Raw genomic sequence first — 21,848 nt, 5'->3', positions numbered from 1 at the left:
TCTCCCCGCCTAACCCATTTCAGTGACGCTTATAGCGTCGTCGGAGGGCGTGTGAAGGAGTGTCTTCGACGGATCTCACGAGATTCGGTCGATGCTGGTCTTCGGTGGATCTAGTCTTTGTTTGTGTGTCTAGAGGTTGGATCATTTCGATCTATATTTCTTTTCATTGGCAATTGTTGTTGTCCTGGTGCCCTGGTCCGGTGCGGTCTTAGCGCGACGACTTTGCGACTATCTACTACAACAAGTTTCGTTGAAAAAAAAAGAATGTGGGATGTCTTGTTTCGTTGTAGCCACATATTGTTTTTTTTAGCCACGAAATGCTTGCATTGACCAAGTTTTACAACTCACAATGTGCTGGCAGCCGCCCAACGTGTACCGGTGTTTCTCTGAAGAAAAAATCCTGCAAGAGAACATTCCTTAGATTTTTCTTGAGTACTCATTTTTCTTGTACTACTTTCAATGTTGATAATTTTAGAAGGTCACCGTGTTTTACGGGAATGACCAGCCCGTGCAGTACGTTCACGGCATGATGACTGGTCAGCAATATTGAAAAAATGCAACAGTTGCGTGGTGTTTGGGGAAGACTGGAAATCCCATGCAACATATATAAATCCTTTCCGTCTTCCTTCCAAGCTCGGCCACCCAATCGCACAGTGTCTTCCCCGCAGAAAAAACAGGTGCCAGCGGCGGTAGCAGGCAGCCGGGCTCCAGAGAGGCAGATGGGCACCACCGCTGCCGGCATGGCCGCGTCCGTGGACGAGGAGGCGTGCATGTACGCGTTTCAGCTGGTGTCATCGTCCATCCTGCCGATGACGCTCAAGAGCGTCATCGAGCTGGGCCTGCTCGAGATCCTGGTGGCTGGCTCCGTCGGCGGCAAGGCGATGTCCCCGGCCGAGGTAGCAGCGAAGCTGCCGTCCACGGCCAATCCGGGCGCGCCGGACATGGTGGACCGCATGCTGCGGCTGCTGGCCTCGTACGACGTCGTGTCGTGCGTGGTGGTGGAGGAGGACGGTGGCGGGCTGGCGGCCGCCTCGGTCGCCGCTACAGCCCGGCGCCGGTGTGCAAGTGGCTCACCCCCGACGAGGACGGCGTCTCCGTCGCCGCGCTCGCCCTCATGAACCAGGACAAGGTCGTCATGGAGAGCTGGTGAGTAAAATAGATAGATCCTGCATTTTCCGTCGCTGACATGTACGTTGGCCTATGCATGCATCCCTTCCAAATTCGTACTGTACAATTTTTACAAAATTAATAGCTATGCGTTTAAAAAATGTTTTTCTAAGTCGTTTTTGATCGGGGGTGCACAAAAACCATACTCAGTGACAAATTAGCATGACAACAAATACAAAAGCTGCTCAAGTTCAATACACAACACAATCAGGTAGCTTGTTAATAAAGAAAATGCAACACACCAACTAAACTAGCTTGCAACTTCAACATTAGAGAAACCTCACGTTGCAATGCAAAATTAGTAAGAATTGGATAAAAAGCCATGATGAGATGTGTGCCTTACGTCGGGATTGTGGATGTAGAAGGGATGAGGCCATGTATGTACAAGAACTGTGCTACTCCTCGCCCACCGTTTGGCCCTCTACCGCAGCTCCTCGTGCGGCCACTGGCCCTCGGCTGCAAATCCATCGCGCGCCGCCACAGCATCCCGTGCTCTGCTGCAATCCCCTAGCACACTGCTGCCGCTGCAATCCCCTCGCGCACCGTTGCCCAAGAAGCCGGAGACGACGGTGGCGGGTGCCCCGACAGGAACACAAATGTGCCCTGGTTTGAGCATGTCGCCGACGATGACGAGCGCGGTCGCCTCCTTCTCCTGCTCAGCTGCAAATCCGTCATGGGCCGCGATGGCATCCGGTCCCGTGCTCTGCTGCATGTTGGTGCCGCCTCTCGCGGCGCCGCTCTTTTTCTACCTCTTGCCTCACACAAGGAGAAACTCCACACACACATACGCACACATGCATCAAGAAAAAACACACAAGCTTTGCTAAGAGGCTCCTTTGGTGATCATACGATGGCTACATTGTTTTTTCAGCCCCCTCGGCCTCCTTCTCATTACTTAATGTGCATATATATACAAAGGACTCACACGCACTAGCCAACCATCACGTCCGGCCATCACGCACGCCCTAAACGGCCGCCACACTCAGGCCACTACTCCAACTACCTACATGCATGCATGCCCACACCCAGCGCGTGGCCAGCATCCTCCTAACGGCCAGCCACAGGACCTGGATGCCACGCAAAGCACACACACGTAACTAGGTACTAACAAACTAACAGACTCAGCTGATCCTACGCCACAGCTCCAAGCCTCCAACTGGTTCGTCCATCGCTCAAGCCCCTTGCGCGTCCGGTCGTTTCTCACGACTATGCTGCTTCGCACAGCACCGCGGCTTCACACCGCCACGCTTCCGCTGTGTCCCGCACGTCCCGCGCGCATCCGATGCGTCCGACCGCACCAGTGCGTCCCGCACACACTGCTTCGCACAGCACCGCGGCTTCACACCGCCACGCTTCCGCTGCGTCCCGCACGTCCCGCGCGCATCCGACGCGCCCGACCGCACCAGTGCGTCCCGCACGTCCCGCGCACACCTGATGCGCCCGACCAGCCCGACCGCATCAGGCGCCGTGGCTTATTCCAACACTGCATTCCCGTCGCACGCAGCCTCCTGAGACGCCAAAGAGGAAGGCGGCGTGTGCCCGACAGGAGCATGAATGTGCCCTGGTTTAAGCACGTCACCGGCGATGACGAGCGCAGTCGCCTCCTCCTCCTGCGCGAGCTCCCTGCGGAAACAACCCAATAAGATGGCGGTGGAACCACCGCGACGACCACCACTGCGGCCGCGCAACTGTCGCCTCCCTCCGCGCTTGCCAGCTCAAGCAACCAGCCGCGATCGCCGGGGAGGAGATGCGTGTCCACGTGCACCTCGGGCTCGAGTTCCCCGCTGGAGCCACCCCAAGAGGCTGGCGGTGGAGTGCCACCTTGACGACCTCCGCTGGAGCCGCGCCATGGTCGCCTCTCGCCACGCGCGAGCCACCTCTACCGCGGTTGCCGGTGAGGAGGAGAAGGAGGAGAGTGGAAGGCGACGGACTGAAATGTGGCTGAGAGGATAAGGTCGTAGGAAAGGAGCTCGAGTGAACGATTGCTTCGGCTGATGTGCCGACGCTCCATCGCTTCGGCATCCTACGGTCAGTGCGTCGTTCCCTGAATCACAAATAAATGACTTCTGCCAATTAGCATTTCCCAAAAGAAATCATTTTTTTAACACTGCCAAAAGTAATCCTGATATAACAGATCGGGAAACTGGGCGGGCGCCCGCCAATTATCAAACCCAGATTTCATCAGCTCATCACTTAAATAGCTTTTGACAATTACTTCGGCTCACACCAAAGCAAGAACTGGCCGTAGGATGACTTTTCTTGTCTAGCTCCCTATCTACCATACGTGCACGAACAAAGCAAAAACAATAAATATTCAGCACCATTTGGTTGGCCACATGGCCACACCGATAAAAAAATTGCAAGTGTTAAAAAGATAATGGTGGTCCAAATCATACCTAAGCAAAATGGATATTGGTGTTGAAGTTCCAATATGGCAGTATTTCCATGTGAGTTGGTATTAACTAGGCTCACGAACGCTTGGTCGCGCTATTCTTCAATCGATTGTCTTTTTTCTCTCTAGTAGGTTATTGCGGATGGCTGTTACGCTTTGGTTTTATCTGTATTGACTTGGGTTTTAAACTTCAATTATGTTTTCAATATTTTTTTCCGTTTGTATATTGTGTCGGGGCTGCTGAAAATGTATTTGTTTTGGAATGATAGTGGAGTTGTTCGGTGAGTGGTTGTGGTGTCCATACACATTTCGGCCACGCTATGAGCTGGTGGTCGTTGTGCGAGCTCATTGAGACCTTCTATTCCACACCGAAACCATGAAATTGCTGCAATAAGTTCACATGGGCTGGGCCATGAAGCTCCTGCTCGCTCGGCTCCTTGTGCCACTCGCTCGCTCAACAGTTTTTCCGCTTGCTCCATTGGTATATTATAAAAAGCAGGCTATAGTTTATATTGAAAAAAGTTCACTAAATCAGAAGGTGTTCACGTACTTTAAAAATCTTGTATATCTAAAAGTATTGCAAATTAAGAAAACCATGATTTTGTAAAAACATTCGGGAATTTAAAAATATTTGTGGATTCAAAAAATATTCACCAATTTGAAATACATTTCGCAAATTTGAAAAATGTTCATAAACTTGAAAAATGTTAGTGAACTTCAAGAAATATTTACAAATTTTTAAAATGTTTGACAATTTTTAAAATTTTTTAGGGATTTTAAAAAATTCACAAATCCTAATAAATGTTACGAATTAAAATGTGAAAAATAAAAATAAAATAGAAGAAAACCCAGAAAAGGAAAATTAATAAAGAGGAAAAACACACAGGGACCTCAACCAAGGACATACACCATTATAGGTGGCCCTGATGACCCCCACAACCCTCAATGCACGAGAAGATTCAGATCTAGGGAGCTTATATCTCGCTCCCTTGAACTAAAACTACGTCAAGGATTATAGAACAAATGGATTATTAGATATAGATATATCTTTCATACAATGTATTCCTAGAATATTAACATAAAGGATATGTTGATAAATAAAACTGCAGGTATTACCTGAAGGAATCTGTTCTTAATGGTGGAACCCCATTCAATAAGGCACATGGGATGTCTGCGTTTGAATACCTAGCCAAGGACACACGCTTCAACCGTGTGTTCAATGAGGGCATGAAGAGTCATTCAATCATCATCACGAGGAAGCTTCTCGAGTTCTACAATGGCTTTGATAGAGTCGGCACCCTCATTGATATCGGCGGCGGTATCGGCGCCACACTCCACGCCATCACCACCAAGTACCCGAGCATCAGGGGGATCAACTTTGACCTCCCCCATGTTGCCTCCGAGGCACCGCCATTCCCCCGGGTGACGCACGTGGGGGGCGACATGTTTCAGAAGGTTCCCTCAGGCGACATGATCCTTATGAAGTGGATCCTTCATGACTGGAGTGATGAGCATTGTATGACATTGCTCAAGAACTGCTACGATGCGCTACCAGCACATGGTAAGGTGGTGGTTATAGAGTGCATCCTACCGGAGAAGGAGAACCCAAATGCCACGCCTAGGGCATTGTTCCATGTTGACATGATCATGCTCGCTCAAAACCCTGGCGGCAAGGAGAGATACGAGAGGGAATTCAGGAAGCTTGCTATGGGTGCGGGGTTCACTGACATCAACACCACCTACATCTATGCTGAAGCCTGGGCAATTGAGTTGACCAAGTAGATACACATTCATATGAGATATACTAGCTTTCCTGCTCTGGATCATTCTGATGTCTAATGGTTGTACATTCATTAGTAATAATAATGCTACTAGTAAAGTGGCTCATGCGTTGCTACAAACCTAATAATAGTACACTAAGACATGTAGAAAGATGCATATACAATAATGTCACCACATTTGGCAATCTTTTTAGAGGAAAGGCATATGCTCCACTTTATAAATAAAGTCATAACGACAATGCCGCTTGTGCAGTATGGTGCTACAAAGAAACATCTATGACACACCCTTGAACAGAACTATATGCGGTGCACGCATCACAAACATAAAAAAAATAAAAGCATGTAACAAAAACTGAACCGCATACGATGACTGATCCATGGGGCACAATTTTGAGATGCAAACTGTTTGTGATATAGAACATACTAATGATGACATCCCAACCATTGACACCACACAAACAATCATCAACGGTTCAATCACAAGAAGCCATGCGAAGCAAATACATTATCAGGTGAATGCTACCTTAAGTTTATAATATGACCTTGAAAGTATGGTTGTGCCTTCACATTCTTTGCTGTTGGTTGAACTTGTGTGCAATGTGGAAGAAGGCCAAGAACCATTTCAGTACGTGCATAAACAATGTTTATGATGAAGAAGCAAAGTTGGGAGTTCATGAATAAATAAACTAGCTGCTGAAAAAACTATGTTCCGAGTCTGACAAAGCAATGTTTTGGACGGATTTAGCCACCCCTCCATTATTCCCTAAAGATGGTGTCGCATCATCTGGTATTCAGAGCAAGGTTTACACGGTAGGATATGTACCCTTGTAGCTAGATCTATCCTCTTTAGTTTGGTTTTGCCTTGTCCTATAGTCCAAATACTAAAAGCCACATAAAAATACAAGCCTTTGTTTCCAAAGATCTTGTTATTTGATTTCCTCCATTGTGTTTGCACAAATTATATCCAGAGTTGACTTTTTTTCTTTTAGTTTTGTTGTTGGATCTATTGTATTTCAAAAGAGAAAGAGTTGAGCAAGCGGGCAATCTTATTTAGATTGGTGAGAAATTTCAGAAGTTATAGCGCCAAGTGTTGGAGCTCAAATATGGTGCAAAGATCTACAAAAATTTCTTAATTTATATTGGTTTGTGATATGTCTCTGTCGTCTCTACCTTTTTTCCAAACACTTTTGCTCTTGTTTTGGACTCCAATTTGCATGATTTGAATGAAACTAACCCGGACTGACGTTGTTTTGAGCAGAACTACCATGATGTTGTTTTGTGTAGAAATAAAGTTCTCGGAATTGGAGAAACTTTTTGAAGATTCTTTATGGAATAAATAAAAAATACTGGAGCGAAGATCCACATGAGGGGACCCACCAGGGGCCCACAAACAACATGGGCACGACCACCCCTGGGCACGCCCAATTTCATGATGCCCACCGCCGTGAGTGAGTAATTTCTTTGTAGGCTTGCTGGACGGTGATGGGGTAGGATGAGATTTATCATGTAATCGAGTCAATTTGTTAGGGCTTGATCCCTAGTATCCACTATGTTCTGAGATTGATTGCTATGACTTTGCTATGATTAAGGCTTGTCACTAGGGACCGAGTGCCATGATTTTAGATCTGAACCGTTTATGTTTTCATGAATATATTTGAGTTCTTGATCCTATCTTGCAAGTTATATGCACCTATTACGTGTTATGATCCGCATACCCCAAGGTGATAATAATTGGGATTCTTTCCAATGATTACCATAGTTTCAGGAGTTCATTTATTCACTATGTGTCAATGCTTTGTTTCGGTTCTCTACTAAAAAGAGACCTTAATATCCCTTAGTTTCCTTATGGCCCCCGCTGCCACGGGAGGGTAGGACAAAAGATGCCATGCAAGTTCTTATCATAAGCACGTCTGACTATATACGGAATACATGCCTACATTACATTGATGAATTGGAGCTAGTTCTGTGTCGCTCTAGGTTGTGACTGTTATATGATGAATGTCATACAACGCAAATATCCATCACTGATCCAATGCCTACGATTTTCATATATTGATCCTTGCTAAGTTACTACTACTATTGTTGTTGTTGTTGTTGTTGTTGTTGTTGTTGTTGTTGTTGTTGTTGTTGTTGTTGTTGTTGTTGTTGTTGTTGTTGTTGTTGTTGTTGTTGTTGTTGTTGTTGTTGTTGTTGTTGTTGTTGTTGTTGTTGTTGTTGTTGTTGTTGTTGTTGTTGTTGTTGTTGTTGTTGTTGTTGTTGTTGTTGTTGTTGTTACAATCGCTATAAAACGGCTACTGCTATCGTTACCGTTACTATTGCTACTGTTACCACTGCTATCAAATTACCATACTACTGTGCTACTGATCACCCTACTGCAGATATTTAGTTTTCCAGGTGTGGTTGAATTGGCAACTCAACTACTAATACTTGCAAATATTCTTTGGCTCCCATTGTGTCGAATCAATAAAATTGGGCTGGATACTCTACCCTCAAAAACTTTTGCGATCCCCTATACTTGCGCGTTATCAAGACCTTTTTCTGGTGCCATTGCCGGGGAGCATAGCTCTATTTGCTAAGTCACTTGGGATTTATATCTATTGATCATTATGAAGAGTTTGAAGGATAATAGAACCAAAACCATTCGCTCTAAAATGAGGGGAGGTAAGGAACTGCCATCTAGCTCTGCACTTGATTCACCTTTTGTTTTGAGTAGGCTTGCGACACCACCACCTGCTATTAATTCTGATATGTTGCAAGTAATTGATGATGCTACTTATGCTATGGATGATGCTAGTACTCTGCTTCAAGAAACTGTGCCACTAGGTTAATTCCTTAATGAACAACTTGCTAGAGCTAAAGAATTTGAAAATGCTGAAACTGATGAAATTTATGATTCACCTATTATACCTAGCTCTCCTAGAATTGAAATGCCTAAGATACTCGAGGGCTATATTGTTGGTGAGGAGATAACTAGAGAACTTCTTGCTTGCAATGGTAGAGATGATGTTAAGAAACTATTATGTAAGCTGAAAGAAAAATATCTGAATGCGAGAATGAAATATGATCCTAAGTTTGTTACTTCACCTATCTTTGTTACTGATAAGGATTATGAATTCTCTGTTGATCCTGAGTTAATTACTTTGATATGAATCTTAAACTGTTGTGGCACATCTTACTAAATTGAATGATATAGCCACCCTATTAGCTCATGAGGAAAAAATTCGCTACTACTACATCCTTAAGTTGTTTCCTTTCTCACTAAAGGGTGATGCTAAGATATGGTTTAATACTCTTGCTCCTAGTTGTGTGCGTAGTCTCTAGGATATGATATATTACTTCTCTGAAAAATATTTTCCTGCTCAAAAGAAACAAGCTACCTTACAGGAAATATTTAACTTTGTGCAAATTGAAGAAGAGAATCTCCCTCAAGCTTGGGGGAGGCTTCTTCAATTACTTAATGCTTTGCCTGATTATCCTCTCAAAAAAATAAAATACTTGATATCTTCTATAATGGACTAACCGATGCTTCTAGCACTTCTACAGCGAGCTGCTATACAAACTGTTTTTAACCCCTTTCTGTGACGGCATTTTAAACCGTCGCCTAGTGAGGGTGGGTGATAGGGGGTCCTTCCACACGACCCAGAATCCGTCAGGGATAGGCCCTCCGGTCACACACGCTGCGCAAAATGAGCTCGTGTGCGATCAGACTGGCCATCGCATACAATTATACAATCCCAATCGTTTCCGTTCGTAGGTACAACCCACACAGTGATTCCTAGAGAAACATTTCCCTTCGTCTGCACAACCCACACAGTCAATCCACGAGAAACGTTTCCGTTCGTCTGCATATCCCACACAGTGAATCCTAGAGGAACGTTTCCGTTCATCTGCACATCCCACACAGTGAATCCCAGAGGAACGTTTCCGTTCGTATATAAATCTCACACAGTTTTATGTATAGCCTCGTGTGTGATAGGTGTAACTATCACACACGCTCTGCCTCCGTTAACTATTTGCTTTATTCAACTATATCACACACGATTTGATGAAGAAAACTGTATGGCATTGAGCTATCCATCACAACTTCTTTTACTACTAGAACCGTTCGCAAAGTTGCATGACCCATTTAGCAGGTTTATTAGTTTACAATTAATAATTCCAGTATTACGCAAATTTACATTTCATATCGAACAGTTGTTTGCCAATTTCATATCAGGCACATAAATATTTTTAACATCACAATACGATAGCTACCTGAAAACAGCACAATACAACATATAGCTAGTTCACCTTCATAAGAACAATATTAGAACAATATATTCATTTCCCTAATCGACTGATGCATGATCAGCCAGGTTTGTGTTCTCCAGCTCTGCTTTCAGTTCAGCAAGAACCTGTTTTTCACTGACCAACTGGGAAAGTGCCTCCTCCTTCGCCGACACCATCTTAACAAAGTATAATTCAAATAATCTGAGCTCATTCTCCATCTTCCTCTTTTTTCCGCATCATGAAATATTCTTCAGCGTTGACAACACTTTCTCTAAGCCTATCTCTGTTCTCTTCCTCACACATGCTCCAGAGCTTTGCTAGGCACATATTCAAATACTGTGTCCACTCTTGATCAACCCACTCCATGTAAGAACACTTCAGTTCATCCTATAATATTTTAAACTAAATCTGTAACAATTGTAGGGAAAATGGGTTTTTATCAACATAGAAAATCACCAAATACATATTTCGAAAAACTGAAGAAACAGGTTAATTATGACATATCTTCTCAAAAAGATCAATGTAGGTTAGTGCAGGGCTACTGCTAAGTATGGTTAGCCGTAGCGCTGCACTAACTAGCGCTACTGCTAACTATCCGTAGCGCTATAGAAAGGCAAGCGCTGCTGTTAGATGCCTTCGAGCGCTGCTGCTAGTACTCCTGCTTTCACAGATTCATACCCCCTCTACGTATTTGTGATGTATTTGTACAGGCTCTATACAGTAGTTTCATCATATCACAATAAACATACACTATTGTCATCATATCATACACATACAGTAGTCTCGTCATACCATCATCATCATTCAACACAAATATCATCACATCTCGAAAATAGCGATACACAAGTCATGTCATGTCTCGAATAAGTGCAACTGCATGGTCATGGCACACACACAAGTTTCATCATCTCTATCTAAACCATTATGTAGAAGAGAAGAGCGATCAGCATGAGCAAGACCGCGACTATGTAGTACTCGAGGCACCGGCGGTTCCGCCCCCGCTCTTGCCGGAGCGTCCACCTCAAGTAACAAGTTTCCGCTTCGGCTCTACCATCGAACCCTCTGTGGCTAGCACCCGGGTACTTGTCCACCTAGGCATGAGCGTCTGGCCAGTGGTCGTAGACTCCTGGAACCCTCCCAACGAACACGGCATAGCAGTCCTTTGCCATCTCTGATCTATGTATCTGCATCGTCAGTTGCTGAATTGAACGATAATATGCAACATAATGTACTTAAGAAAAGAAAGAGGCATAATTACAAAATACAAGCAACCTATAGTAAACATAAATGACTAAGTTCCTCGTACCCAACTAATTAACTAGAGCGATCTACGCTAGTTCGGGACCACAGTTTAATTACATCACATAGTTTCGTCGTGCATAAATTCAAAGTTTTGCGATAGAAAGACAGTAGTGACACATTGTCATAGACAATCAGTCATCCATGTCGGCGGTCCAATCTTCATAGTCAGGGAGGAAGCAATCGAGCTTCTTGAAAGGCTTCAGGTCCAGACATTGAGCGAGTAGCAGTGCTCAGACATCATCCCGCGTGATTGGCCCATGGTAGAACATCCCTATTAGTTCGAGGACCTACTTCATGATCACTTGGGAAAGTTCACACTGTACATGATAAAACTCAGCTCGGATTCGATGATCCGGTGTCTTTCCTATGCTTGTGGCCGAGTTGATAATCTCGGCATCGTTGGTAGAGCTGACATGCAAAGGCGTTGATTATCCCTTCTGTACTCGAGCAGGTGATGCATGAGGTAGAATCCATCAGCTTTACTAGTGTGCGGTTGCTGGATGCAGGAGAAGTCGGTCTTATGGCTGAAAACCAGCCCGTTCTTCTTGTACTTTTTCACCTTGATATATCAACCAGACAGGCTGAAGGTTAATAGGGCACTATCGAGAATACTCTTTATGTGCTTGTAATCCTTTTTCTTGATGTTCTTCAATGAGTCCAAGTACATAGCATGGGAGTATTCTGGGTTCAGAACGATGAGGACGGCGCCCCCCTCCCCCCGCTGCGCAAATTAAGTACACCTCAAATTAGCCTCCATGCTTGCAAAGGAATAATGATTAACACTTACGAAAGGATATGCGTGGATGACTTACGTGGGATGATAAGACAGGAGAATCGCTTCCTTGTCCTTATTAGCGATCATGAAGTCGCCTATGTACTTGCTCGCATAGTCACGATGCTCTTTGCAGACTGCCAAGAAGCTCTCGTGCAAGATTGTCAGAATCGCGATTTTGAATTGGATCGGAGCTTCGATGGTAGGGTCGCAAATCATAGAATCTTCACTATCAGGATCGTAGAAACGTAGATTCTAAGAACTAAAATCGTAGAATCAGAGGGGTAATCTTGGATCGTAAAGTCGTAGAATCGTATAACAGAATCGCGATTCTGACAACCTTGCTCTCGTGCATATAGTATGGGTCCGCGACGCAGATATATTTTATGTTCTCGATCCTGATGAAGTAGTTGAGATACAGCGCATACATGCGGATGAACTGGAAATCCAGCTTGGTCATGTGGAACATGTTGTAGATGTAGTCAAATTGCAGATGAACTTATCCGTGGGCCATCTCTCAACGTACAACTTCCCACCCGGCACCTGAGCCGCGTAAAGCGGGTATCCTGGTTTTTCCGAGATGAGAAGGATTTTCTCTCTGTTCAGCACATCTTCATGGAGTCTCCTTAGATCATTGTTCTGTATGTGCTCTAGCGCTTTTGCAGGTAGGATCGGGTCGCCGGCGACATTGAAACACTTCGCACCTTTGACAGGTATTCTGTCTAGCACCCGGGGCTTCAGAGGCGGTTGGCTGCTTAAAGCAGCTCTGGCACCTTTAGGGCCTTTCCTGTCCGGTCTCCTCCTTTGCTTCTTGGCGGGTGGCGGTAGTGAGCCCACCATACCTGCCCTAACCACCACCCCCAGTGTCGTCGGGCTAATCAGTGAACGGCCCTTGGGTTGTTGCTAGGTAGAGGCGGCATCTAGAGGCGTCTCCTGCGAGGATCACTTGAAGAGAGACTTTTTGCATTCCCCCTTAGGACGTTCTGGCTCCGGCAAATCAGGCATCATCAAGTCATCATCTCCACACTCATAGCCTGAGTCTTCATCGTCCTAAGCCATCAATCCTCCATCATCATAGGCGGTATTGAAATACTTGTCTGGGTCATCATGATCCTCCTCCATGTCATCATCATCATTTTCTTCTTTGACAACGGGGGCGACGTCATCTGGCACTAATGGAGGCTCTCCCCCGCGTCGTCCGCTATCACCCACCATGACAGGTGCAGGTAATTTGGTAGGTGGGGTGGTGTTCATATCTTGTTGAGAAGCTGTCGTTGGTGTGATACTGGGCGCTTTGAGACGAAGAAGAGTCTTCGGCCAAGGCAAGAACGAGCTCTTGCATGCGCCAATCCGCTTAGGGGTCTCCTCGTCATCGACTGGTACCGGAGGAGGCAAATCCTCGAAGCCTGCTAAGACACTGTCCACGTTAACCTTGAATACGCCATCAGGCATATCTCGGTTGTGGAACATGCGGTCCTTCGGCTTCACGATCATTGCCTTTCCCACGACCACCTTCTGGCCCTTGATGTCGTAGAGTAGGGTGCACGGGGTATCGTCGGCCTACGAAGAAGACATGTCTGCGACGTCAAACATCCGAAAGGCAACTGAAACGGAAGACCATAGACATGCTAGTGAAAAGGGTATGATGCAGCTACCTCTTGAGCACTGCATTGGTTTTCTCTTGAAGAGGAAAGGGTGATGCAGCAAAGAAGCGTAAGTATTTCCCTCAGTTTTGAGAACCAAGGTATCAATCTAGTAGAAGGCCACGCGCGAGTCCCAAACACCTACACAAACAAACAAGAACCTCGCAACCAACGCGATAAAGGGGTTGTCAATCCCTTCACGGTCACTTACGAGAGTGAGATCTGATAGGGATAATAAGATAATATTTTTGGTATTTTTATGATAAAGATGCAAAGTAAAATAAACGGAAATAGAAATAGCAAAGTGTTGGAAGATTAATATGATGGAAAATACACCCGGGGGCCCATAGGTTTCACTAGTGGCTTCTCTCGAGATAGCATAAGTATTGCGATGGGTAAACAAATTACTGCCGAGCAATTGATAGAATTGAGCATAGTTATGAGAATATCTAGGTATGATCATGTATATAGGCATCACGTCCGCGACAAGTAGAACGACTCCTACCTGCATCTACTACTATTACTCCACACATCGACCGCTATCCAACATGCATCTAGAGTATTAAGTTCATGAAGAACAGAGTAACGCATTAAGAAAGATGACATGATGTAGAGGGATAAACTCATGCAATATGATATAAACCCCATCTTTTTATCCTCGATGGCAACAATACAATACGTGCCTTGCTGCCCCTACTGTGACTGGGAAAGGACACAGCAAGATTGAACCCAAAGCTAAGCACTTCTCCCATTGCAAGAAAGATCAATCTAGTAGGCCAAACCAAACTGATAATTCAAAGAGACTTGCAAAGATAACCAATCATACATAAAAGAATTCAGAGGAGATTCAAATATTGTTCATAGATAATCTTGATCATAAACCCACAATTCATCGGATCTCGACAAACACACCGCAAAAGAAGATTACATTGAATAGATCTCCACAAGGGAGGGGGAGAACATTGTATTGAGATCCAAAAAGAGAGAAGAAGCCATCTAGCTAATAACTATGGACCCGAAGGTCTAAGGTAAACTACTCACACTTCATCGGAGAGGCCTTGGAGATGATGTAGAGGCCCTCCATGATCGATGCCCCCAACGGCGGAGCTCCGGAAAAGGCCCCAAGATGGGATCTCATGGGTACAGAAAGTTGCGGCGGTGGAAATAGGGTTTTGGCTCCGTATCTGATGTTTTTCGGGTACATGGGTATATATAGGAGGAAGAAGTACGTCGGTGGAGCAACGAGGGGCCCACGAGGGTGGAGGGCGCACCCAGGGGGGTAGGCGCCCCCCCTACCTCGTGCCCTCCTGGTTGATGTCTTGACGTAGGGTCCAAGTCCTCTGGATCACGTTCGTTCCAAAAATCACGTTCCCGAAGGTTTCATTTCGTTTGGACTCCGTTTGATATTCTTTTTCTGCGAAACTCTGAAATAGGCAAAAAACAGCAATTCTGGGCTGGGCCTCCGGTTAATAGGTTAGTCCCGAAAATAATATAAAAGTGTATAATAAAGCCCGATAATGTCCAAAACAGAATGTGATATAGCATGGAACAATAAATTATAGATACGTTGGAGACGTATCAAGCATCCCCAAGCTTAATTCCTGCTCGTCCTCGAGTAGGTAAATGATAAAAACAGAATTTTTGATGTGGAATGCTACTTGGCATAATTTTCAATGTAATTCTCTTATTTGTGGTATGAATATTCAGATCCGAAAGATTCAAGATAAAAGTTTAATATTGACATAAAAGTAATAATACTTCAAGCATACTAACTAAGCAATCATGTCTTCTCAAAATAACATGGCTAAAGAAAGTTATCCCTACAAAATCATATAGTCTGGCTATGCTCTATCTTCATCACACAAAATATTTAAATCATGCAGAACCCCGGTTTCAGTCAAGCAATTGTTTCATACTTTAGAATTTTCAAACTTTTTCAACTTTCACGCAATACGTGAGCGTGAGCCATGGACATAGCACTATATGTGGAATATAATATGGTGGTTGTGGAGAAGACAAAAAGGAGAAGATAGTCCACATCAACTAGGCGTATCAACGGGCTATGGAGATGCCCATTAATAGAGATCAATGTGAGTGAGTAGGGATTGCCATGCAACGGATGTAGTAGAGCTATAAGTGTATGAAAGCTCAACAAAAGAAACTAAGTGGGTGTGCATCCAACTTGCTTGCTCACGAAGACCTAGGGCAATTTTGAGGAAGCCCATCATTGGAATATACAAGCCAAGTTCTATAATGAAAAATTCCCACTAGTAAATGAAAGTGATATCATAGGAGACTCTCTATCATGAAGATCTTGGTGCTACTTTGAAGCACAAGTGTGGTAAAAGGATAGTAACATTGTCCCTTCTCTCTTTTTCTCTCATTTTTTTATTTTTTTTATTTGGGCCTTTTCTCTTTTTTTTTTCTTTGGCCTCTTTTTTTATTTAGTCCGGAATCTCATCCCGACTTGTGGGGGAATCATGGTTTCCATCACCCTTTCCTCACATGGGACAATACTCTAATAATGATGAACATCACACTTTTATTACTTACAACTCAGGAATTACAACTGATCAATACTTAGAACAAAATATGACTCTATGTGAATGCCTTCGGCGGTGTACCGATATATGCAATGAATCATGAGTGACATGTATGAAAGAATTATGAACGGTGGCTTTGCCACAAATACTATGTCAACTACATGATCATGCTAAGCAATATGACAATGATGGAGCGTGTCATAATAAACGGAACGGTGGAAAGTTGCATGGCAATATATCTCGGAATGGCTATGGAAATTCCATAATAGGTAGGTATGGTGGTTGTTTTGAGGGAGGTATATGGTGGGTGTAATGCACTGGCGAAAGTTGCGCGGTACTAGAGAGGCTAGCAATGGTGGAAGGGTGAGAGTGCGTATAATCCATGGACTCAACATTAGTCATAAAGAACTCACATACTTATTGCAAAAATATACAAGTCATCAAAACAAAGTACTACACGCATGCTCCTAGGGGAAGGGTTGGTAGGAGTTAACCATCGCGCGATCCCGACCTCCACACATAAGGAAGACAATCAATAAATATATCATGCTCCAACTTCATCACATAACGGCTCACTATACGTGCATGACTTTAATATTACTACCTCCATATCTCAAAACAATCATCAAGCATCAAACTTCTCGTAGTATTCAACACACTTATAAGAAAGTTTTTACTAATCTTGAATGCTTAGCATATTAGGATTAATTTCACGTTTAAAGCAAATTACCATGCTGTTTTGTAGGACTCTCAAAATAATATAAGTGAAGCATGAGAGAACAATAGTTTCTATAAAACAAATCCACCACCGTGCTCTAAAAGATATAAGTGAAGCACTAGAGCAAAAACTATATAGCTCAAAAAATATAAGTGAAGCACATAGAGTATTCTAACAATTTCCGAATCATGTGTGTCTCTCTCAAAAGGTGTGTACAGCAAGGATGATTGTGGTAAACTAAAAACAAAGACTCAAATAATACAAGACACTCTAAGCAAAACACATATCATGTGGTGAATAAAAATATAGCTCCAAGTAAAGTTACCGATAGACGAAGACGAAAGGAGGGGATGCCTTCCGGGGCATCCCCAAGCTTTGGCTTTTTGGTGTCCTTAGATTACCTTGGGGTGCCATGGGCATCCCCAAGCTTTGGCTCTTGCCACTCCTTGTTCCATAATCCATCAAATCTTTTACCCAAAACTTGAAAACTTCACAACACAAAACTTAACAGAAAATCTCATGAGCTCCGTTAGCGAAAGAAAACAGAACACCACTTCAAGGTACTGTAATGAACTCATTCTTTATTTATATTGGTGTTAAACCTACTGTATTCCAACTTCTCTATGGTTTATAAACTATTTTACTAGCCACAAATTCATCAAAATAAGCAAACAACACACGAAAAACAGAATCTGTCAAAAATAGAACAGTCTGTAGTAATCTGTAACTAACGCAAACTTCTGGAACGTGAAAAATTCCTCCAAATTAGGAAGTTCTATATAATTTTTCTATTGATCTACAGCCAAAAGAATCAACTGAAAAGCACGTTCTTGTGATTTATGAAAACTAATCTCGTGCGCGCAAAGTTTCTGTTTTCTGCAGCAGAATCAAATAACTATTACCGTAGGTTATCCTAACGGTTTTACTTGGCACGAACACTAATTAAAACATAAAAATGAATCTAACCAGAGGCTAGACATATTATTTATTCCTAAACAGAAGCAAAAAAGCAAAAAACTAAAATAAAATTGGGTTGCCCCCCAACAAGCGCTATCGTTTAACGCCCCTAGCTAGGCATAAAAGCAAGGATAGATCTAAGTATTGCCATCTTTGGTAGGTAATCCATAAGTGGCTCTCATAATAGATTCATATGGTAATTTTATTTTCTTTCTAGGTAAGTTCTCCATGCCTTTCCTTAACGGAAATTGGAAATCTAATATTCCCTTCCTTCATATCAATAACTGCACCAATCGTTCTAAGAAAAGGTCTACCAAGAATAATAGGACATGAAGGATTGCAATCTATATCAAGAACGATAAAATCTACGGGCACATAATTCCTATTTGCAACAATAAGAACATCATTAATTCTTCCCATAGGTTTTTTTATAGTGGAATCCGCAAGGTGCAAATTTGAAGAGCAATCATCAAGTTCATGGAAACCTAGCAAATCACACAAAGTTTCCGGAATCGTGGAAACACTAGCACCCAAATCACACAAAGCATAACACTCATGATCTTTAATTTTAATTTTTAATTGTAGGTTCCCACTCATCATAAAGTTTTCTAGGGATAGAAACTTCCAACTCAAGTTTTTCTTCATAAGATTGCATCAAAGCATCAACGATATGTTTAGTAAAAGTTTTATTTTGACTATAAGCATGTAGAGAATTTAGCACAGATTGCAACAAGCAAATACAATCTATTAAAGAGCAATTATCATAATTAAATTCCTCGAACTCCAAAATAGTGGGTTCATTGATATCTAAAGTTTTAACTTCTTCAATCCCACTTCTACCAAATTTTGCATCAAGATCTAAAAACTCCGAATTTTTGGAACGCCTTCTAGGTAAAGCTGACTCATCTTCAGTCCCATTATTAGCAAGATTCATATTGCAAAACAAAGATTTAATAGGGGACACATCAATAACTTTTAGATCTTCACCTTTATTCTCATAGAATTTTTCCGGCTTGGCGGCCATCTTATTAACTAAGGTGGTCTGCTTATCTGATACTTCAGCGATTAATTTTTCTAGATGAGCAATTTGAGAATTCAAACCATAAAATTCCTTAGACATATCATCCAGCTCTTTATTCATGTACTCCATAAAGCCTTTTTGTTCCTTAAGCTCGTTTCTAAAGAAATTATTATGCTCAAATTGTAAAGTCATAAAACTTCAGACATTATTTTCAATCTCTTCCAACCTTTTAAGCTGAAGATCACCAAAGCTAGGTGGGGCCATAGGGGCAATAAGCAACAGGAGACAAGCGGAAAAGAGGCGAACGGAAAAGAGGGGGCGAATAAAACGGCAAGAGTGAAGTGGGGGAGAGGAAAACGAGAGGCAAATGGCAAATAATGTAATGCGAGGGAGATGAGTTTGTGATGGGTACTTGGTATGGCTTGACTTGTGCGTAGACTCCCCGCCAACGGCGCCAGAAATCCTTCTTGCTACCTCTTGAGCACTGCGTTGGTTTTCCCTTGAAGAGGAAAGGGTGATGCAGCAAAGTAGCGTAAGTATTTCCCTCAGTTTTGAGAACCAAGGTATCAATCCAGTAGGAGGCCACGTGCGAGTCCCACGCACCTACACAAACAAACAAGAACCTCGCAACCAACGCGATAAAGGGGTTGTCAATCCCTTCACGGTCACTTACGAGAGTGAGATCTGATAGAGATAATAAGATAATATTTTTGGTATTTTTATGATAAAGATGCAAAGTAAAATAAACGGAAATAGAAATAGCAAAGTGTTGGAAGACTAATATGATGGAAAATAGACCCGGGGGCCATAGGTTTCACTAGTGGCTTCTCTCGAGATAGCATAAGTACTGCGATGGGTAAACAAATTACTGTCGAGCAATTGATAGAATTGAGCATAGTTATGAGAATATCGAGGTATGATCATGTATATAGGCATCACGTCCGCGACAAGTAGACCGACTCCTGCCTGCATCTACTACTATTACTCCACACATCGACCGCTATCCAGCATGCATCTAGAGTATTAAGTTCATGAAGAAAAGAGTAACGCATTAAGAAAGATGACATGATGTAGAGGGATAAACTCATGCAATATGATATAAACCCCATCTTTTTATCCTCGATGGCAACAATACAATACGTGCCTTGCTGCCCCTACTGTCACTGGGAAAGGACACCGCAATATTGAACCCAAAGCTAAGCACTTCTCCCATTGCAAGAAAGATCAATCTAGTAGGCCAAACCAAACTGATAATTCGAAGAGACTTGCAAAGATAACCAATCATACATAAAAGAGTTCAGAGGAGATTCAAATATTGTTCATAGATAATCTTGATCATAAACCCACAATTCATCGGATCTCGACAAACACACCGCAAAAGAAGATTACATCGAATAGATCTCCACAAGAGAGGGGGAGAACATTGTATTGAGATCCAAAAAGAGAGAAGAAGCCATATAGCTAATAACTATGGACCCGAAGGTCTAAGGTAAACTACTCACACTTCATCGGAGAGGCCTTGGAGATGATGTAGAGGCCCTCCGTGATCGATGCTCCCTCCGGCGGAGCTCCGGAAAAGGCCCCAAGATGGGATCTCATGGGTACAGAAAGTTGCGGCGATGGAACTAGGGTTTTAGCTCCGTATCTGATGTTTTCCGGGTACATGGGTATATATAGGAGGAAGAAGTACGTCGGTGGAGCAACGAGGGGCCCACGAGGGTGGAGGGCATGCCCAGGGGGGTAGGCGCGCCCCCTACCTCGTGCCCTCCTGGTTGATGTCTTGACGTAGGGTCCAAGTCCTCTGGATCATGTTCGTTCCGAAAATCACGTTCCCAAAGGTTTCATTCTGTTTGGACTCCGTTTGATATTCTTTTTCTGCGAAACTCTGAAAGAGGCACAAAACAGCAATTCTGGGCTGGGCCTCCGGTTAATAGGTTAGTCCCAAAATAATATAAAAGTGTATAATAAAGCTCGATAATGTCCAAAACAGAATATAATATAGCATGGAACAATCAAAAATTGTAGATACGTGGGAGACGTATCAGACGCATAATTACCGTGAGGGCGTCCAGCTCAGCCATAGACCAAGGCCCGCCGAGCATGCCAGAGACGGAGGTCGGGCTGCTATGAACAGGAGCGGGACTTTTTGCGGTTGCTTGAGCAGGTGCTGGTGCTGTGATGTTCACCGAATTGCTCCCGACAAAGCTGGGAAGGGAAAAGTCCTCTGGCCCTTTATTTGGATTGCTCTTCGACCAATCTAAAATTGCCAGAATCAAGCTGGCCACCGCGTCACTGACCGCTGCATTGACTACCCTGAGCAACTCTTCTTTGGTCTCAGCTTTGGTCTTATTGACCGCAATCGCGACCTTCTCGTTGATGGTCTGCTGAGTGACGACCAACCGTCTCTTCCTTCTTTCCTCTGGCTCCTCGCGGTAGCACGTCTTCCATGAGGCGCCATCTCCAATGCTGTGCACACGTCCATATGACGGCGGTTTGTCCTCTGGGACCTTTTTCAGTATATTCAGGGCACGATTGAATGGGGTCTCCCACTTTTGGCCTCGCCGACGACTGTGATGACTCATCGCTTTCGGCTGCCTTTTGTTGCTGCTCTTTATGCAAAAGGAATGCAGATGGTTTACTAATGTGACAAAACTTGTAGTCGAATTGATTGGAAGCTAATATGATAATGTGGTAATATAACAATTACCATAAGTCTCATGAACTCCCTCGTGTTCGGGTCCGTGTAAAAGATCTATTTGACGCGGTCCCACTTGTACCGGGCCCTGATCCAGTCACGCTCCAGTGGGTCGGTGAACTCCGCCAAGGGGTCTGGGATTTCGTGACTTTCACGTTCGGCGTCCTCCTTGGCCCATTGATACGTCTCCGTTGTATCTATAATTTTTGATTGTTCCATGCCAATATTCTACAACTTTTACATACTTTTGACAACTTTTTAAATATTTTTGGGACTAACATATTGATCCAGTGCCCAGTGCCAGTTCATGTTTGTTGCATGTTTTTTGTTTCGCAGAAAATCCATATCAAACGGAGTCCAAACGGGATAAAAACTGACGGAGATTTTTTTTTGGAATACATGTGATTTTTGGGAAGAAGAATCAACACGAGACGATGCCCGAGGGGGCCACGAGGCAGGGGGCGCGCCCTGGACCCTTGTGGCCACCCCGTAAGGCGGTTGGTGCCCTTCTTTCGTGGCAAGAAAGCTAATTTCCGTATAGAGATCGTGTCCAAAATTCAGCCCAATCGGAGTTACGGATCTCCGGGA

The 21,848-nt window shown here is 43.7% G+C and overlaps 1 pseudogene; it reads left to right on the top strand.

The window, feature by feature from the left end:
* Positions 1–638: 638 nt before the first annotated feature.
* Positions 639–5,454, top strand: LOC109747016 (flavone O-methyltransferase 1-like; annotated as a pseudogene).
* Positions 5,455–21,848: the final 16,394 nt, after the last annotated feature.

This window comes from Aegilops tauschii, chromosome 1, assembly GCF_002575655.3.
Source record: "Aegilops tauschii subsp. strangulata cultivar AL8/78 chromosome 1, Aet v6.0, whole genome shotgun sequence".
Lineage (NCBI taxonomy): Eukaryota > Viridiplantae > Streptophyta > Magnoliopsida > Poales > Poaceae > Aegilops > Aegilops tauschii.
This window is presented reverse-complemented; position numbering and strand designations above follow the sequence as displayed.